At 39.1% G+C, this 12657-nt stretch overlaps 1 non-coding gene across 1 annotated transcript; it reads left to right on the top strand.

The window, feature by feature from the left end:
- Nucleotides 1-7921: 7921 nt before the first annotated feature.
- LOC112738968 (small nucleolar RNA R71) lies at nucleotides 7922-8029 on the top strand. The gene has a single exon (XR_003169913.1). It is a non-coding gene; the product is annotated as a small nucleolar RNA R71 (small nucleolar RNA).
- Nucleotides 8030-12657: the final 4628 nt, after the last annotated feature.

Here is a 12657-nt window from a genome sequence, read left to right as displayed (position 1 = left end):
ATAAACCGAAGTATTAAACCTCGGGTCGTCTCTCAAGGAATTGCAGGGAAGTGTAGTTATTATTGGTTATGGGAAAGTATCTTTTGGGTTTTGAAATAAGGAACAAGTAATGTAAATAGCAAGGAAATAAATAACAACTAAGAAAAGTCCTAGCAAGGATTGATGAAGAGAGAACTTTTGCGTGATCTAGAATTCAGAATAAATTCCCGTTACAAGTATAGTTTCTAAACCAAGCAATCATCCTTTTTTACAAATGTTTTGGTTGTCACAAGTAACAAACCCCTTAAAAATTGATAACCGAAGTATTTAAACCTCGGGTCGTTTTCTCAAGGAATTGCATGGAGGTGTTCTTATTATTGGTTATGGGTTTTGTAAATTGGGGGTTTTGAAAGTAAGGAACAAGTAATTTAAAGGATAAGTAAAATAAATAAATGACTATAAAATAAACTCTTGGCAAGGTATGAAAATTCGGAAGTCCTATTCTAGTTACTCCTATGAGAATAGAAGTTAATCCCACTTAGTTAACCTAAAGCAAAGGAAAGTCAAGTGGACTAATTAGTTAGATTCCCAAGTCCTAGCCAACTCCTAAGGAAAGACTAGAGTTAGTGGAATACCAGTCAATTAGCCGACATATCAACCAACCACGGATAGTTGATAACTCAAGAGCTTCCAGTTAATCAATTAAAGCCAATAATATAAAAAGCTAAATAAGAATCTTAGATCTGAAATACCTCAAATTATTAGTTAAGAAAATCCTAACATGAAGGGTTCATAAGCCAATTAGGCAACATAAGTCAAATACAAATAAAAGTATTAGAGTATATAAAAGTAAAAGAGAAACATAAATTAAAGGAACATTGAACCTGTAATGAAGAAGAAATAATCCTAAATCCTAAAACTAAATCCTAAGAGAGAGGAGAGAACCTCTCTCTCTAAAAACTACATCTAAAATATTAAAAGTGAATAATGAGTTGATGATTATGAATGGATGCATTCCCCCACTTTATAGCCTCTAATCTATCTTTTTCGGGCCGAAAACTGGGTCAAAATAGCTCAGAATTTGCCCCCAGCGTATTCTGGTACGTACAGGTCGCGGGAAAGTGACGCGGAAGCATCGTCCACGCGTTTGCGTGGATTGTGTTTCTGCCAAGTCACGCGTCCGCGTGATCCACGCATTTGCATTGCCTGGTGGTACGCGGAATCGTGATTACACTTTAATTATGTAAAATTCATTGCTCTTTCTTTCCCCGGCAACGGCGCCAAAAACTTGGTACGCGGAATCGTGATTACACTTTAATTATGTAAAATTCATTGCTCTTTCTTTCCCTGGAAATGGCGCCAAAAACATGATGCCAAGACCATGGTTCACAACTCCGTGTAACTAACCAGCAAGTACACTGGGTCGTCCAAGTAATACCTTACGTGAGTAAGGGTCGAATCCCACGGAGATTGTTGGTATGAAGCAAGCTATGGTCACCTTGCAAATCTCAGTCAGGTAGGGTTAAATGTGATTGGATTAGATAATTAAAAGATAAATAATAAAGGATAGAAATACTTATGTAATTCATTGGTGAGAATTTCAGATAAGCGAATAGAGATGCTTTCGTTCCTCTGAACCTCTGCTTTCCTGCTATCTTCATCCAATCAGTCTTACTCCTTTCCATGGCTGGCTTTATGTGATACATCACCATTGTCAATGGCTACTTTCGGTCATCTCTCGGGAAAATGATCCAATGCCCTGTCACGGCACGGCTAATCGTCTGGAGGCATCACCCTTGTCAATGGCTTCATCTTATCCTCTCAGTGAAAATGGTCAACGCACCCTGTCACGGCACGGCTATTCATCTGTCGGTTCTCGATCATGCTGGAATAGGATTTACAATCCTTTTGCGTCTGTCACTAACGCCCCGCAATCGCGAGTTTGGAGCTCGTCACAGTCATTTATTCATTGAATCCTACTTGGAATACCACAGACAAGGTTTAGACCTTCCGGATTCTCTTGAATGCCGCCATCATTCTAGCTTACGCCACGTAGATTCTGGTTAGGAGATCTAAGAGATACTCATTCAGTCGAAGGTAGAACGGAAGTGGTTGTCAGGCACACGTTCATAGGGAATGATGATGATTGTCACGTTCATCACATTCAGGTTGAAGTGCGAATGAATATCTTAGAAGCGAAATAAGATGAATTGAATAGAAAATAGTAGTACTTTGCATTAATCTTTGAGGAACAGCAGAGCTCCACACCTTAATCTATGGAGTGTAGAAACTCTACCGTCAAAAATACATAAGTGGAAGGTCCAGGCATGGCCGAATGGCCAGCCCCTCTGATCTAAGAACCAGGCATCCAAAGATGGTTAAAAAGACGTCTAATACAATAGTAAAAGGTCCTATTTATAATAAACTAGCTATTAGGGTTTACATGAGTAAGTAATTGATGCATAAATCCACTTCCGGGGCCCACTTGGTGTGTGCTTGGGCTGAGCTTGAGTGTTGCACGTGTAGAGGTCCTTCTTGGAGTTGAACGCCAGTTTTTGTGCCACTTTGGGCGTTCAACTCTGGTTTTGGACCATTTTCTGGCGCTGGACGCCAGATTTGGGCAGAGAGCTGGCGTTGAACGCCAGTTTGCGTCATCTAAACTTGGCCAAAGTATGGACTATTATACATTTCTGGAAAGCCCTGGATGTCTACTTTCCAACGCAATTAGATGCGCGCCATTTCGAGTTTTGTAGCTCCAGAAAATCCATTTTGAGTGCAGGGAGGTCAGAATCCAACAGCATCAGTAGTCCTTCTTCAACCTCTGAATCTGATTTTTGCTCAAGTCCCTCAATTTCAGCCAGAAAATACCTGAAATCACAGAAAAACACACAAACTCATAGTAAAGTCCAGAAATGTGAATTTAACATAAAAACTAATGAAAACATCCCTAAAAGTAACTAGATTCTACTAAAAACATACTAAAAATAATGCCAAAAAGCGTATAAATTATCCGCTCATCACAACACCAAACTTAAATTGTTGCTTGTCCCCAAGCAACTGAAAATCAAATAGGATAAAAAGAAGAGAATATACTATAAATTCCAAACTATCAATGAAACATAGCTTCAATCAAATGAGCGGGACTTATAGCTTTTTGCCTCTTGAATAGTTTTGGCATCTCACTTTATCCATTGAGGTTCGGAATGATTGGCATCTATAGGAACTCAGAGTTCAAATGGTGTTATTGACTCTCCTAGTTCAGTATGATGATTCTTGAACACAGCTATTTTATGAGTCTTGGCCGTGGCCCTAAGCACTTTGTTTTCCAGTATTACCACCGGATACATAAATGCCACAAACACATAATTGGGTGAACCTTTTCAGATTGTGACTCAGCTTTGCTAAAGTCCCCAATTAGAGGTGTCCAGGGTTCTTAAGCACACTCTTCTTTTGCTTTGGACCTTGACTTTAACCGCTCAGTCTCAAGTTTTCACTTGACACCTACACGCCACAAGCACATGGTTAGGGACAGCTTGGTTTAGCCGCTTAGACCAGGATTTTATTCCTTTTAGGCCCTCCTATCCACTGATGCTCAAAGCCTTGGGATCCTTTTTATTTCCCTTGCCTTTTGGTTTTAAGGGTTATTGGCTTTTTGCTCTTGCCTCTTGGTTTTAAGAGCTTTGGCTTTTTCTGCTTGCTTTTTCTTTTTCTTTCTATTTTTTTTCGCCTATTTTTTTTTCTTTTTTTTTTCTGCAAGCTTTGTTCTTTGCTGCTTTTTCTTGCTTCAAGAATCATTTTTATGATTTTTCAGATTATCAAATAACATGTCTCCTAGTCATCATTCTTTCAAGAGCCAACATATTTAACATTCTTAAACAACAACTTCAAAAGACATATGCACTGTTCAAGCATACATTCAGAAAACAAGAAGCATTGTCACCACATCAATATAATTAAACTAAGTTCAAGGATAAATTTGAAACTCATGTACTTCTTGTTCTTTTGAATTAAAACATTTTTCATTTAAGAGAGGTGATGGATTCATAGGACATTCATAACTTTTAAGACATAGTTACTAACTACTAATGATCATGTAATGAAGACACAAACACAGATAAGCACATAACATAGAAAACGAAAAACAGAAGAAATAAGAACAAGGAATGAATCCACCTTAGTGATGGTGGCGTTTCCTTCTTGAGGAACCAATGATGTCCTTGAGCTCTTCTATGTCTCTTCCTTGTCTTTGTTGCTCCTCCCTCATTGCTTTTTGATCTTCTCTTATTTCATGAAGGATGATGGAGTGCTCTTGATGTTCCACCCTTAGTTGTCCCATATTGGAACTCAATTCTCCTAGGGAGGTGTTGATTTGCTCCCAATAGTTTTGTGGAGGAAAGTGCATTTGAGGCATTTCCGGGATCTCATGGTGATGAGCTTCATACGCCTCTTAAGCTCCATGAATGGGCTCTCTTGCTTGCTCCATCTTCTTCTTAGTGATGGGCTTGTCCTCTTTAATGAGGATATCTCCCTCTATGTCAATCCCAGCCAAATTGCAGAGGTGGCAGATGAGGTGAGGAAAGGCCAACCTTGCCATAGTGGAGGACTTGTCAGCCACCTTGTAGAGTTCTTGAGGTATAATCTCATGAAGTTCCACCTCTTCTCCAGTCATGATGCTATGGATCATGATGGCCCGGTCTATAGTAACTTCAGACCGGTTGCTAGTGGGAATGATTGAGCATTGAATGAACTCCAACCATCCTCTAGCCACAAGCTTGAGGTCCAATCTTCTTAGTTGAACCGGCTTGCCTTTGGAGTCAATCTTCCATTGAGCTCCTTCTACACATATGTCCATAAGGACTTGGTCCAACCTTTGATCAAAGTTGACTCTCCTTGTGTAGGGGCGTGTGTTCTCTTCCATGTTTGGCAAGTTGAACGCCAACCTCACATTTTCCGGACTAAAATCCAAGTATTTCCCCCGAACCATTGTAACATAGTTCTTTGGATCCGGGTTCTTACTTTGATCATGGTTCTTGGTGATCCATGCATTAACATAGAACTCTTGAACCATTAGGATGCCGACTTGTTGGATGGGATTTGTTAGAACTTCCCAACCTCTTCTTTGAATTTCATGTCGGATCTCCGGATACTCATTTCTTTTGAGTTTGAAAGGGACCTCAGGGATCACCTTCTTCTTGGCCACAACATCATAGAAGTGGTCTTGATGGGCTTTGGAGATGAACCTTTCCATCTCCCATGACTCGGATGTGGAAGCTTTTGTCTTCCCTTTCCCCTTTCTAGAGGATTCTCCGGTCTTAGGTGCCATCAATGGTAATGGAAAAACAAAAACCTTATGCTTTTACCACACCAAACTTAGAATTTTGCTCGTCCTCAAGCAATAAAAGAAAGAATAGATGAAGAAGAAGAAGAAATGGAGGAGAGGGAGAGTGGGAAGTGTTTCAGCCAAGAAGGGTGTAGAGGGGTGTGTTGTGTGAATTTGATGAAGAATGGAGGGCTTTATATAGGGAAGGGAGGGGGAAAGGTTTCGGCCATATGGGTGGGTTTGGGTGGGAAATTGGTTTTGAATTTTTGAAGGTAGGTGGAGTTTATGAGGTAGGTTTATGGGGAAGAGTGGATGGATGTGAGTGGTGAAGAGGTGATGGGGAAGAGAGTTTAAGGTGATTGGTGAAGGATTTTTGGGGAAGAGTGTTTATGGGGTTGTGTGAAAGAGAGTGGTGAGAAGAAGTGAGTGGAGATAGGTGGGGATCCTGTGGGGTCCACAGATCTTGAGTGGATCCTGTGGGGTCCACAGATCCTGAGGTGTTCAAGGATTTACATCCCTGCACCCATTAGGCATGTAAAAATTCCTTTGCACACAACTCTGGGCGTTCAGCGCCAGGTTGGTGGCCATTTTGGGCGTTCAACGCCCATTTGTGTGCCATTTCTGGCGTTGAACGCCAGAACCATGCCTGTTCTGGCGTTCAGCGCCCAGAAGCTGCCCATTTTGGGCGTTCAGCGCCAGAACCATGCTCTGTTCTGGCGCTGAACGCCAGACAGATGCTCCTCCAGGGTGTGATTTTTCTTCTGCTGTTTTTGATTCTGTTTTCAATTTTTCTATTTATTTTGTGACTCCACATGATCATGAACCTATAAAGACATGAAAAATAATGAAAATAAAAATTAGATAAATAAACATTGGGTTGCCTCCCAACAAGCGCTTCTTTAATGTCAATAGCTTGACAGTGGGCTCTCATGGAGCCTTACAGATGTTCAGAGCATTGTTGAAACTCTCCAACACCAAACTTAGAGTTTGGATATGGGAGTTCAACACCAAACTTAGAGTTTGGTTGTGGCCTCCCAACACCAAACTTAGAGTTTGACTGTGGGGGCTCTGGTTGACTCTGCTTTGAGAGAAGCTTTTTCTGCTTCCTCTCCATGGTTGCAGAGGGAGATCCTTGAGTTTTAAACACAAGGGAGTCCTCATTCCATTGAAGGACTATTTCACCTCTGTCAACATCAATCACAGCTCTTGCTGTGGCCAGGAAGGGTCTTCCTAGGATGATGGATTCATCCTCTTCCTTTCCAGTATCCAGGACTATGAAATCAGCAGGGATGTAAAGGCCTTCAACCTTTACTAACACGTCCTCTACTTGTCCATAAGCCTGTTTTCTTGAACTGTCTGCCATCTCTAATGAGATTTTAGCAGCTTGCACCCATAGATTCCCAGTTTCTCTATTACAGAGAGGGGCATGAGGTTTATTCCTGAACCAAGGTCACACAGAGCCTTAAAGATCATGGTGCCTATGGTACAGGGTATTATGAACTTTCCAGGATCCTGTCTTTTCCGAGGCAATGTCAGTTGATCCAGATCACTTAGTTCATTGATGAACAAGGGAGGTTCAACTTCCCAAGTATCAATGCCAAATAATTTGGCATTCAGCTTCATGATTGCACCAAGAAACTTGGCAGTTTGCTCTTCAGTAACATCCTCATTCTCTTCAGAAGAGGAATACTCATCAGAGCTCATGAAGGGCATAAGGAGGTTCAATGGAATCTCTATGGTCTCTAGATGAGCCTCAGAGTCCTTTGGTTCCTCAGAGGGAAGCTCCTTATTGATCACTGGACGTCCCAGGAGGTCTTCCTCCTTGGGATTCACGTCCTCCTCTCCTTCATTGGGTTCGGCCATTTTGGTTATGTCAATGGCCTTGCACTCTCCTTTTGGATTCTCTTCTGTATTGCTTGGGAGAGTACTAGGAGGGATTTCAGTGATTCTTTTACTCAACTGGCCCACTTGTGCTTCCAAATTTCTAATGGAAGACCTTGTTTCATTCATGAAACTCACAGTGGCCTTAGATAGATCAGAGACTAAGTTTGCTAAGCTAGATGGGTTCTGCTCAGAATTCTCTGTCTGTTGTTGAGTGGATGATGGAAAAGGCTTGCTATTGCTAAACCTGTTTCTTCCACCATTATTAAATCCTTGTTGAGGCTTTTGATCCTTCCATGAGAAATTTGGATGATTTCTCCATGATGAGTTATAGGTGTTTCCATAAGGTTCACCTAAGTAATTCACCTCTGCTATTGCAGGGTTCTCAGGATCATAAGCTTCTTCTTCAGAAGATGCCTCTTGAGTACTGTTGGATGCAGCTTGCATTCCATTCAGACTCTGGGAAATCATATTGACTTGTTGAGTCAATATTTTATTCTGAGCCAATATGGCATTCAGAGTATCAACTTCAAGAACTCCCTTCTTCATAGGCGTCCCATTGCTCACAGGATTCCTTTCAGAAGTGTACATGAACTGGTTATTAGCAACCATGTCAATGAGTTCTTGAGCTTCTGCAGGCATTTTCTTTAGGTGAATGGATCCACCTGCAGAAGTGTCTAGTGACATCTTTGATAGCTCAGATAAACCATCATAGAATATATTCAGGATGGTCCATTCTGAAAGCATGTCAGAAGGACACTTTTTGGTCAGCTGTTTGTATCTTTCCCAAGCTTCATAGAGGGATTCACCATCTTTCTGTCTGAAGGTTTGAACATCAGCTCTAAGCTTGCTCAGCTTTTGAGGAGGAAAGTACTTGGCTAAGAAAGCCGTGACCAGCTTATCCCAAGAATTCAGGCTGTCTTTGGGTTGAGAATCCAACCATAATCTAGCTCTGTCTCTTACAGCAAAAGGGAAAAGCATGAGCCTGTAGACTTCGGGATCTACTCCATTAGTCTTAACAGTATCACATATTTGCAAGAATTCAGTTAAGAACTGAAAAGGATCTTCAGATGGAAGTCCATGAAACTTGCAGTTCTGCTGCATCAAAGAAACTAATTGAGGTTTCAGCTCAAAGTTGTTTGCTCCGATGGCAGGAATGGAGATGCTTCTTCCATGTAAATTGGAATTAGGTGCAGTAAAGTCACCAAGCATCTTCCTTACATTATTATTATTTTTGGCTGCCATCTCCTCTTCCTGTTCGAAAATTTCTGAAAGGTTATCTCTGGATTGTTGTAATTTAGCTTCTCTTAATTTTCTCTTCAGAGTCCTTTCAGGTTCTGGATCTGCTTCCACAAGAATGTTCTTATCCTTGCTCCTGCTCATATGACAAAGAAGAAGGCACAGAAAAATAATAATAATAATAATAGAGATCCTTTATACCACAGTATAGGGATCCCTGTGTGAGTAGAAGAAGAGAGAGAGACAAAGAATGTAATATAATGGAAGAAACATAACTGTGAGGAGGGTTGAGATGTGAGATGAGATGTTAGTAGATGAATAAATAAATAGAATAAGATGGGAGAGGGAGAATTTTCGAAAAATATTTTTGAAAAAGAGTTAGTGATTTTCGAAAATGGTTTTTGAAAAATGTTAGTAATTTTCGAAAATTTTAAAATCAAAAGTAAAAATAAAAATAATTAGTTAATTAAAAAAGAAATTTTTGAAAAAGAGGGAAGATATTTTCAAAAATTAGAGAGAGAGAGTTAGTTAGGTAGTTTTGAAAAAGTTAAGAAACAAACAAAAAGTTAGTTAGTTAGTTGAAACAAATTTTGAAAAGATAAGAAGTTAGGAGGTTAGAAAAGATATTTTGAAATCACATTTTTGAAAAAGGTAAGATATTTTTGAAAAGATATGATAGAAATTAGTTTTGAAAAAGATTTGATTTTTAAAATCACAATTAATGACTTGATTCACAAGAAATCACAAGATATGATTCTAGAACTCAAAGTTTGAACCTTTCTTAACAAGCAAGTAACAAACTTGAAATTTTTGAATCAAAACATTAATTGGTGATGTTATTTTCAAAAATTTGATATAAAAATAAGAAAAAGATTTTTGAAAAATATTTTTGGAATTTTCGAAAATAACTAAGAATTTTGAAAAAGATTTGATTTTTGAAAAAGATTTTGAAAAAGATAAGATTTTCAAATTGAAAATTTGATTTGACTCATAAGAAACAACTTGATTTTAAAATTTTTTGAAAAAGTCAACTTCAAATTTTCGAATTTGATGAGAAAAAAAAGGAAAGATATTTTTTTTGTTTTTTTGAATTTTTTTATGATGAGAGAGAAAAACACTAAAGAGATGCAATGCATGAAATTTTTAGATCAAAACATGTGATGCATGCAAGAATGCTATGAATGTCAAGATGAACAGCAAGAACACTATGAATGTCAAGATGAACATCATAGACACAATTTTGAAAAACTTTTAATGCAAAGAAAACATGCAAGACACCAAACTTAGAAATCTTTAATGCTTAGGCACTAAGAATTCAAGAATGCATATGAAAAACACCATACAACACAAAACAAAAATTCATCAAGATCAAACAAGAAGACTTACCCAGAACAACTTGAAGATCATGAAGAACACTATGAATGCATGAATATTCGAAAAAAATGCAAGATGAATATGCAATTGACACCAAACTTATAACATGACTCAAGACTCAGACAAGAAACATGAAATATTTTTTATTTTTATGATTTTCTAATTTTTTTTCTTTTTTTGAATATTTTTTTTCGAAAATTATTTGAAAAACAAAAATAAGGATTTCAAAATCTTTAATATGAATTCCAGGAATCTTGTCATGTTAGTCTTAAAGCTCCAATCAAAGGGTCAGGCATGGCTTAATAGCCAGCCAAGCTTTAATAAAAATATGAGTGTAATTCAGACATGACAAGCCTGACATATCCTATCCAGAAGGATTGGGCATGACTCCACTGAGGTGATTAGTTGAAGGCCAATCCCAAAGCAGTTTGGGTATGGCTTTACAGCCAGATAGGCTTCAACATGCTTCATGAAACACTAGAATTCATTCTTAAAAATTCTGTAGCCATAGAATAATTTATTTTTGAAAACATATTTTTTCTTTTTCTTTTTTTTTTTTTTTGAAAACAGGTGAGAAAATTTTGAAAGATTTTTGAAAAATTTTTGAAAATAAAATATAAAGAAAATTACCTAATCTGAGCAACAAGATGAACCGTCAGTTGTCCAAACTCGAACAATCCCCGGCAACGGCGCCAAAAACTTGGTACGCGGAATCGTGATTACACTTTAATTATGTAAAATTCATTGCTCTTTCTTTCCCCGGCAACGGCGCCAAAAACTTGGTACGCGGAATCGTGATTACACTTTAATTATGTAAAATTCATTTCTCTTTCTTTCCCTGGAAATGGCGCCAAAAACATGATGCCAAGACCATGGTTCACAACTCCGTGTAACTAACCAGCAAGTGCACTGGGTCGTCCAAGTAATACCTTACGTGAGTAAGGGTCGAATCCCACGGAGATTGTTGGTATGAAGCAAGCTATGGTCACCTTGCAAATCTCAGTCAGGTAGGGTTAAATGTGATTGGATTAGATAATTAAAAGATAAATAATAAAGGATAGAAATACTTATGTAATTCATTGGTGAGAATTTCAGATAAGCGAATAGAGATGCTTTCGTTCCTCTGAATCTCTGCTTTCCTGCTATCTTCATCCAATCAGTCTTACTCCTTTCCATGGCTGGCTTTATGTGATACATCACCATTGTCAATGGCTACTTTCGGTCATCTCTCGGGAAAATGATCCAATGCCCTGTCACGGCACGGCTAATCGTCTGGAGGCATCACCCTTGTCAATGGCTTCATCTTATCCTCTCAGTGAAAATCGTCAACGCACCCTGTCACGGCACGGCTATTCATCTGTCGGTTCTCGATCATGCTGGAATAGGATTTACAATCCTTTTGCGTCTGTCACTAACGCCCCGCAATCGCGAGTTTGGAGCTCGTCACAGTCATTCATTCATTGAATCCTACTTGGAATACCAAAGACAAGGTTTAGACCTTCCGGATTCTCTTGAATGCCGCCATCATTCTAGCTTACGCCACGAAGATTCTGGTTAGGAGATCTAAGAGATACTCATTCAGTCGAAGGTAGAACGGAAGTGGTTGTCAGGCACGCGTTCATAGGGAATGATGATGATTGTCACGTTCATCACATTCAGGTTGAAGTGCAAATGAATATCTTAGAAGCGAAATAAGATGAATTGAATAGAAAATAGTAGTACTTTGCATTAATCTTTGAGGAACAGCAGAGCTCCACACCTCAATCTATGGAATGTAAAAACTCTACCGTCAAAAATACATAAGTGAAAGGTCCAGGCATGGCCGAATGGCCAGCCCCTCTGATCTAAGAACCAGGCATCCAAAGATGGTTAAAAAGACGTCTAATACAATAGTAAAAGGTCCTATTTATAATAAACTAGCTACTAGGGTTTACATGAGTAAGTAATTGATGCATAAATCTACTTCCGGGGCCCACTTGGTGTGTGCTTGGGCTGAGCTTGAGTGTTGCACGTGTAGAGGTCCTTCTTAGAGTTGAACGCCAGTTTTTGTGCCAGTTTGGGCGTTCAACTCTGGTTTTGGATCATTTTCTGGCGCTGGACGCCAGATTTGGGCAGAGAGTTAGCGTTGAATGCCAGTTTTCGTCGTCTAAACCTGGCCAAAGTATAGACTATTATACATTGCTGGAAAGCCCTGGATGTCTACTTTCCAACGCAATTGGAAGCGCACCATTTCGAGTTCTTTAGCTCCAGAAAATCCATTTTGAGTGCAGGGAGGTCAGAATCCAACAGCATCAGCAGTCCTTCTTCAACCTCTGAATCTGATTTTTGCTCAAGTCCCTCAATTTCAGCCAGAAAATACCTGAAATCACAGAAAAACACACAAACTTATAGTAAAGTCCAAAAATGTGAATTTAACATAAAAACTAATGAAAACATCCCTAAAAGTAACTAGATTCTACTAAAAACATACTAAAAATAATGCCAAAAAGCGTATAAATTATCCGCTCATCACCTGGCTTCGGGGAAGCTATAGAAAATTATATATCAAATCGAAGCCCTGGATGTTAGCTTTCCAACGTAACTGGAACTGCATCATTTGGACCTCTGTAGCTCAAGTTATGACCATTTTAGTGCGAAGAGGTTAGGCTGGACAGCTTAGCAATTTCTCCAACTTCTTGTATTCCTTCCACTTTTGCATGCTTCCTTTCCATCCTCTGAGCCATTCTTGCCCTGTAATCTCTGAAATCACTTAACACACATATCAAGGCATCGAATGGTAATAAGAGAGGATTAAACATAGGGAACTTAAGGCCAAAGAAGCATGTTTTCAATCAAAGCACATAATTAGGAAGGCAAATGTAAAA

This window comes from Arachis hypogaea, chromosome 13, assembly GCF_003086295.3.
Source record: "Arachis hypogaea cultivar Tifrunner chromosome 13, arahy.Tifrunner.gnm2.J5K5, whole genome shotgun sequence".
Lineage (NCBI taxonomy): Eukaryota > Viridiplantae > Streptophyta > Magnoliopsida > Fabales > Fabaceae > Arachis > Arachis hypogaea.
This window is presented reverse-complemented; position numbering and strand designations above follow the sequence as displayed.